This window comes from Xiphophorus couchianus, chromosome 23 (assembly GCF_001444195.1).
Source record: "Xiphophorus couchianus chromosome 23, X_couchianus-1.0, whole genome shotgun sequence".
In the NCBI taxonomy this organism is placed as follows: Eukaryota; Metazoa; Chordata; class Actinopteri; order Cyprinodontiformes; family Poeciliidae; genus Xiphophorus; species Xiphophorus couchianus.
This window is the reverse complement of record NC_040250.1, coordinates 9898212-9905873: the sequence shown is the minus strand read 5'-3', so window position 1 is coordinate 9905873 and position 7662 is coordinate 9898212. Positions and strand designations below refer to the sequence as shown.

General features: G+C 47.1%; 1 long non-coding RNA gene across 1 annotated transcript; it reads right to left on the bottom strand.

Moving 5' to 3' along the window:
- Positions 1-1348: 1348 nt before the first annotated feature.
- On the bottom strand, positions 1349-1696 carry LOC114138695 (uncharacterized). The gene is made up of 2 exons (XR_003594270.1): positions 1512-1696; positions 1349-1439 (listed from the first exon to the last, which is right to left on the bottom strand). It is a non-coding gene; the product is annotated as an uncharacterized LOC114138695 (long non-coding RNA).
- Positions 1697-7662: the final 5966 nt, after the last annotated feature.

Genomic DNA, 7662 nt, shown 5'->3' with positions numbered 1-7662 from the left:
TGAAGACCTCCCACTGTATAAAGACATTTGTACAGTGGAGATCCCCTCTGGTGTCTTTCAGACTCATTGTATGCTCATACTCATATCAGCAATGACTTCATGGTCACTCGTGCAAACTGCTTTAATCACCCTCTAACTGCTCATGTGCCTCTCCGTCCTTCTCCGCCTCCTCAGGGATTTTACACTCTGCTTGGGAGGGATTTTCCCTTCACATCTAAATCTGTTCTTCCACTGTTTTACTGTTTTCTGCTTCATCGGCGCATCCACTGCAGACGGTCGGCTGTAAAAGTCTATTGCCAAACACATTAGGTGAGGTTTGAAATTACACTTCTCCATATTGTTCAAGGCTTCCATTTAAATGTAGGCTACAGCATCGGCGTAGATGAAGTTGTGAATTTGTCTTCTTGCTCATTGTGACAGACTGTATTTGTTTCGTGGTTTCCATTCAGCTTTCTGACTACAATATCAATAGTCATACACTTGGGGTGAAATAGCCCGTGAATGCTGTCGATACACATCCGTGGCTTTACATCAGGCCTGGAAATTGATTACATGCATAACTGTTTAAAGTATTTATGTAAATAATAAATGATAATAGTTGCAGTCAGCGGTATGCAATGTTCTCTTTATTGCATAACTGAACTCATTCATTGTATTTATGTCTTTCTTATGACGACATCTGCAAATAAGTTTGCACATTACACAGCACTGAGAGTGAATTACCAGAGATGAGATTGTACAAAATGTATATTTCTTAGCTCATTAATGTTGGTCATGTTTGTTTGTATTTCTCATACAAACAAAACTCATTGCATTCTTGAAATTATGCAATTTCTGTTTGTGTTCAAAGATGTACAGCACAGATAAACATAGATTGTGGGTGATAATCACACTTCATATGCTGCGTTCTGTTTCCCCCTCCTCCTCCATCATCAAACTTCACTCCATTCTTTAGGTGACAGTCTAGTTTATTCCAGAGTGTCATGTTTAATGAAGACAGTTTTTCCGTCATAGCCAGGGCTCTGCAGAATAGCTGCCACACGAAGAAAGACAATAAAAATAAGTAGCTGTTTGTAAAGAACCACATTGAGGTTAAATATGCATAAAGGGAAAAATCACTTGCAGCTGCAGTGGCTGTATTTACTTCCAGATTTTGTCTCCTCTGCAATGTTAAGATGAATATTTTTTTGAAAACAATGGCTATTTGTGCCATTGAGAAGCTTGTTTCTTCTCCTTAACTCATGTAAAACCTTCTATTCATTATTAGTTTGATTTACTGATTGATTGTGTCATGTTTTGGTTTACTTGATTAACCCACATGCGCAGAACACACTAGAGAGACCAAGGTAAGATCAGTGGTTTATTATAAACACGGTGTAAAATGTGAAAGACATCCAGGATGGGACACTCGGGAGGGCGGAACCGGACCAATGGTCTTCCTGAAGAGGAACACAGAAGTGAGAACAGAATGCCGGGAGGGAAAACGGAAGTTCAGCGGTTTGAGGCCTTACTTGCTGGTGGATAAAGCGGAGCTGAGAGGGATAGGCAGCACGGTGGATCGGGGGTTGGAGCAGAGAGGACGGGCGACGGCGGCGTTGGAGGGCGGACAGGTGAGACAGGCTCTTCGGGAAACAAGGAGGATCAGGTTTTGTGGTCTCGATGATTCCTCCGGCTACAGGGAATCCAGACGGACAGGATGCCGGCAGACCCCGAAGGGAGAGAGGAACGGTAGTCCGAAATGAGGGAAGGGTCCAAAATGAAGGAGCCAGGAACCCACTGGCGAGCCTCCGGACCATAACCCTCCCAGTCCACCAGGTATTGCCAGCCCCGGCCCCTCTTTCGGGAGTCAACAATACGGCGGACGGAATAGACAGGGCCCCTTTCAAAATCACGGGCGGGAGGAGGGGGATCCGGTGGCGGGCACAAGGGACTGGTCAACACAGGCTTAATCCGAGACATATGAAATGTAGGATGAACAGCAAGTGAAGGCGGCAGACGGAGACGCACTGCAGAGGGACTAATAACGGACTCGATGTCGAAAGGACCAATGAAACGAGGGGACAGTTTCCGGGAGATGGACTTCAAAGGTATGTCTTTGGTGGACAACCAAACCTGCTGTCCAGGAGCGTAGACGGGCGCCGACCTCCTCTTCCGATCCGCAAACCGGCAGTTTTGCTCCCTGGTGCGGTTGAGGGCGGCAAAAGCGTTTCTCCAGACGGTCCTACAGCGGCAGATGTGACGCCGTACAGAAGTGACCGCTATGGCCCTCTCCTCCGACGGAAACAAGGGTGGCTGATAACCTAAAGAGATTTCAAAGGGAGACAAGCCCGTGGCCGAAGAGATGTGGGAGTTATGTGCATATTCTACCCACGGAATGAACCGGCTCCAGTCAGCAGGGTTGGTAGAGGTGAAACATCTCAGGACGGACTCCAACTCCTGGTTCATGCGCTCCGTCTGACCATTAGACTGTGGGTGGTAACCAGAGGATAAGCACACATCGGCCCCGAGGGCCGCACAAAAATGTTTCCAAACCTGTGCCGTGAACTGCGGTCCTCGGTCAGACACAACTTCCGCAGGGATACTGTGGAGCCGGAAAACATGCTTAACCAGAAGTTGCGCGGTCTGAAAAGCAGAAGGCAGTTTCTTTAGGGGGACCAAATGACAGGCTTTAGAAAACCGGTCAACCACCGTGAGGATAGTGGTCATGCCCCCAGAAGCAGGGAGTCCAGTCACAAAATCCAGTGCAACATGAGACCAGGGTCGACCTGGGATAGAAAGGGGTTGCAGCAGTCCAGGCGGAAGTCTATGGGACGGTTTATTTCGAGCACATACTGGACAGGCGAGCACGAACTCCTTAATGTCTTTGTAGCTGGATGGCCACCGGAAGTGTCGAGAAATGAGTGCAATAGTTCTACTCACCCCGGGATGAGCTGAGAACCTAGCGGTGTGTAACCACTTGATTAACCTGGACCGGACGGATGTGGGCACATACACCTTGCCCGGAGGACCAGTTCCCGGATCAGGTTCGGTTACTAGAGCTTGTTTGATCAAATCTTCGATCTCCCAGGTGACAGATGCTACTGAACAGCTGGGAGGGAGAATGGGGACCGGATGTCTGTCAGAATCATCGGGAGAATACAATCTGGACAAAGCGTCGGGTTTAGTGTTCTTGGAACCGGGGCGAAAGGAAATGGTAAGGTTAAACCGTGAATAAAATAAAGACCACCGTTTCTGCCGAGGGTTGAGCCTTTTCGCAGACTTGAGGTACGAGAGGTTTCTGTGGTCCGTCCAGACTAAGACTGGATGCGAAGCTCCCTCCAGCCAATGCCTCCATTCCTCAAGGGCCAGCTTAACAGCGAGCAGCTCCCGATCCCCCACGTCGTAGTTCCTCTCGGCAGGTGTCAATCTACGAGAGAAAAAAGCGCATGGGTGGGTCTTATGGTCCATGTCAGAGAACTGTGATAGGACGGCGCCTACCCCGGAGTCAGAGGCGTCCACCTCTACAACAAACTGTTTAGCTGGGTCAGGTTGAATTAGTATAGGTGCGTTAGCAAACAGAGATTTCAACTTGTTGAAGGCAACCTCAGCCTCTGGTGTCCAGAAAAAAACCACTTTGACTGAAGTCAGGGCGGTTAAGGGAAGTGCGATCCGACTGTAATTTCTTATGAAACAACGGTAAAAATTTGCGAAACCCAGAAATCTCTGAAGTTGTCTCCGGGTCTCAGGCACCCGGAGACCGGCCAGTCCAAAACCGCCTTTACTTTATCCTCCGATGGTCTCACCTGTCCCCCCTCGAGCACAAATCCCAGGAACGACACAGAAGATTGATGAAACTCGCACTTCTCGGCTTTGACAAACAGTCTATTCTCCAGGAGCTGCTGCAGGACGAGTCGGACATGTTGACGATGTTCAGGGAGAGTCTTAGAATAGATCAGGATATCGTCAAGATAGACAAAAACAAAAACATTCAAGAAATCTCTTAGAACATCATTTATCAGAGCTTGAAAACAGGCGGGTGCATTAGTTAACCCGAAAGGCATGACCAAATACTCAAAGTGGCCCAGAGGCGTCTTAAACGCCGTTTTCCATTCATCTCCGTCCCGAATGCGGAGGAGATGATATGCATTCCGTAGGTCGAGTTTAGAAAACATGGTCGCTTCCTGAACCGGTTCAAAAGCGGAGGAGAGAAGGGGCAGGGGATACTTATTTTTTACCATTATCTGATTTAAGCCACGATAATCAATACATGGTCTGAGGGAGCCATCCTTTTTAGCCACGAAGAAAAAACCCGCTCCCAACGGCGAGGAGGATGTGCGAATAACACCAGCGGCGAGGGAATCTTTTATATATTTCTCCATAGTCTCTCTCTCCACCTTGGAGATGTTATATAATCGACTATTAGGCAGAGGAGCTCCGGGAAGTAAATCGATTGCACAATCATAAGGACGATGCGGAGGAAGAGATAGTGCTTTAGATTTGCTAAACACGGCAGCTAAATCATGATACTCAACCGGAACCGTAGCGAGGTCTGGTGGTTCCGCCTCATGTTGGACTGCCGGTGACGGGCCTGGCGGGGCTGCGGAGCGGAGACAAGACGAGTAACAGTTAATTGACCATGACACAATTTGTCGTTCAGCCCAGTCGACATGCGGATTATGTTGCTCTAACCACTCAAAGCCCAGAATGACAGGAGCGCTGTCGGTCGGAAAAACAAAAAAGGTTACCATCTCATGGTGATTTCCTGAAATGAGCAGATTTACTGGAGCTGTTTGATGGGTAATCTGATGCAGCGCTTGGCCGTCCAACGCAGAGACTCTTAAAGGGGTTTGTAACGGTAAAGTCTCTATGGCCATCTGTTGTACTAGACTAGAATCGAGTAAATTTCTCTCACAACCCGAATCGATCAGGGCTGACAGAACAAGTGACTGGTTTTGGAACGAAAGGGTAACCGGAAGGAGGAGTCGAGGAGATTTTTCTTTAATTAGGTGGTCCGCCAGCCTCCTCGCCTCTACTGGCGGACCCTGGTTTTTACTTTTGATGGGCAAGTAGAAATGAAGTGGCCGGCTGTGCCACAATAAAGGCAAAGCTTAGCCCTAATGCGCCTCTGCCTCTCCTCAGGGGAGAGGCGAGCCTGTCCAATCTGCATGGGTTCGGGCTCGACGGGCGCTACATGAGCTGCGGTAGTTTCATTACGAAAAACGCCCTCCATGGGCGGAACTGGTAAACCTCTCCTCTTATCCTTAGCGCGGGTGCGGGCTCTGTTATCCAGGCGGATAGCCAAATTTATCAATTCCTCCAGAGTCCCTGGTTCATCCAGTGTTGCGAGCAGGTCCTTCATGTTGTCGTTTAGAGCATTATAAAACGTACTTTTAAGCGCTGCGGGGTTCCACCCAGAGGCAGCTGCTTTAATACGAAACTCTATAGCAAAATCAGAAACCGATTGAGAACCCTGCCTCAATGTTAACAAGTCTCGGGAGTCGGAAGCCCGGTCGGAAACCTGATTAAACACTTGTTTAAACTCTTTAAGAAAATCCTCGAACGAGCACCCATAATCAAAGGAGGGGTAAAACCTGGATTCTGCCCAATCTAGAGCCTTGCCAGACAGGTGAGAGAGGACAAATGAAATCTTGGCACCGTCGTGAGAAAAACTGTGTGGGGAGTGATTAAACAGTATATTGCGTTGAAAAAGGAAGCCCCTGCACTTACTCGCGTCACCTGAAAATCGTTCAGGGGCTGGGGGCCGACACTCGGAAAACATGGAGCGGATTGTGCCGTCGGCACTGGAAGCGGGTGTGGGTGCAGGGTCCGGAGCTGGATTCTGCTGAGGGGAGGCCTGGAGAAAATGAGCAATCTCCTCGAGACGGGCGTTAGTTTCTTGCTGGCGTTTGTTCATTTCTCGTAACGCTGCGTCGTGACTTTGAATTAAAGAGTGCTGTTCTTGCAGAGTTCTACGGAGTGTGTCTGCTGGGGTTAGCGGTTGGCCAGAGTGTTCTGTCATGTTTTGGTTTACTTGATTAACCCACATGCGCAGAACACACTAGAGAGACCAAGGTAAGATCAGTGGTTTATTATAAACACGGTGTAAAATGTGAAAGACATCCAGGATGGGACACTCGGGAGGGTGGAACCGGACCAATGGTCTTCCTGAAGAGGAACACAGAAGTGAGAACAGAATGCCGGGAGGGAAAACGGAAGTTCAGCGGTTCGAGGCCTTACTTGCTGGTGGATAAAGCGGAGCTGAGAGGGATAGGCAGCACGGTGGATCGGGGGTTGGAGCAGAGAGGACGGGCGACGGCGGCGTTAGAGGGCAGACAGGTGAGACAGGCTCTTCGGGAAACAAGGAGGATCAAGTTTTGTGGTCTCGATGATTCCTCCGGCCACAGGGAATCCAGACGGACAGGATGCCGGCAGCTCCGCGGCAACGAAAACCATTTACGAGCTAACACTCTGGCACAAGAGTGTTGACGATGTCCTCCTGAAATACTCCTCCCAACAAGGTAAGTGGCAGCAGGTGTGCCGGCAGGATCCGCCGACCACGCCCACCACGAAGTTCCTGAACGCCCCCTGGTGGAGAAGGCCGCAGGAACCTCCTCCAGTCCCCCGGAGATCCACAACAGATTGCATAGCTTTTTTTGTTTTGTGTTTTTATTTAACACAACAAAGTCAGAAAATCGTCAGTCAAAATTAATCCGGAGTCTTGTGTGTGAAACCTGCACTAGTTTTCTCAGTTGTCCAGCCTCCACTGAACAAGAAATAAGACATACTTTACTCTTTATGTTGTCTTATGTCATTCTAAATATAATAAACTATAAAATTAAAAGCTGTAAGATTATACATTTTTACAAAATGGCTCAAAAACTCTTTTCAAGTTGTTGATGTTTTTGCTTGTTTCATCTCTTTTTACTTTTCTGAATTTCTGTAAAAGCATCAATTTGATTGTAAGAAAGTGTGATATTTTGATCCTCATTGAACTCAAATGAGTTAGACAGACTCCTGGTAGTCAAACTTGTTTTCTCATCGGTCCAAGAAAATTTCAATGTTTGTTTACAGTGAAGTCTCCACACTGTGTAAGAAACCGAAAAGGCATAGCTTATTGTTTATCTGAATGTCTTGTTCTAAATTTTCAGAATAGAAAATATCAAAGCAGAATTTTTCTTCTGCTTTGTGAACTGAAAGTTGAAAACGGCACTCACCCATACCATATAGGGACAGTTACGTGAGGAGGAAACGCCCCATTAATACAATAGTATCGCAGTTATTCTGTTTTGTGGGCATTTCATCTTTTGTCCACCAGGGGGCATTTCATTGTCTCATCTATTTTTCTGAACTCAATTTAGGTTTTTATTGCCAGTTTTATTTTATGTATGTATTTTCTCTTTTTCTTTATAATTCTCTTTGGTCCCTTTTAGACTGAAAGTGTATTGAACTAGTGTCTAAAAGAGAACGTATTGCCTGCTCCATTTTGTGACTGACATGCTACTAATCAATGGGAATTGTTATTTTCCTGTGGATCGCAGTCTTTTGTTGTGCTTGCATTTAAATACTGCTCCAGAATGCTGGTGAGTAAGCCAAACAGGGCAATAAAGATAAAAATACATATGCAGTACATGAGATAAGGACTCAACAGGATAGCAAAAAGCTTATCTCAGCTTCTTCAAATGT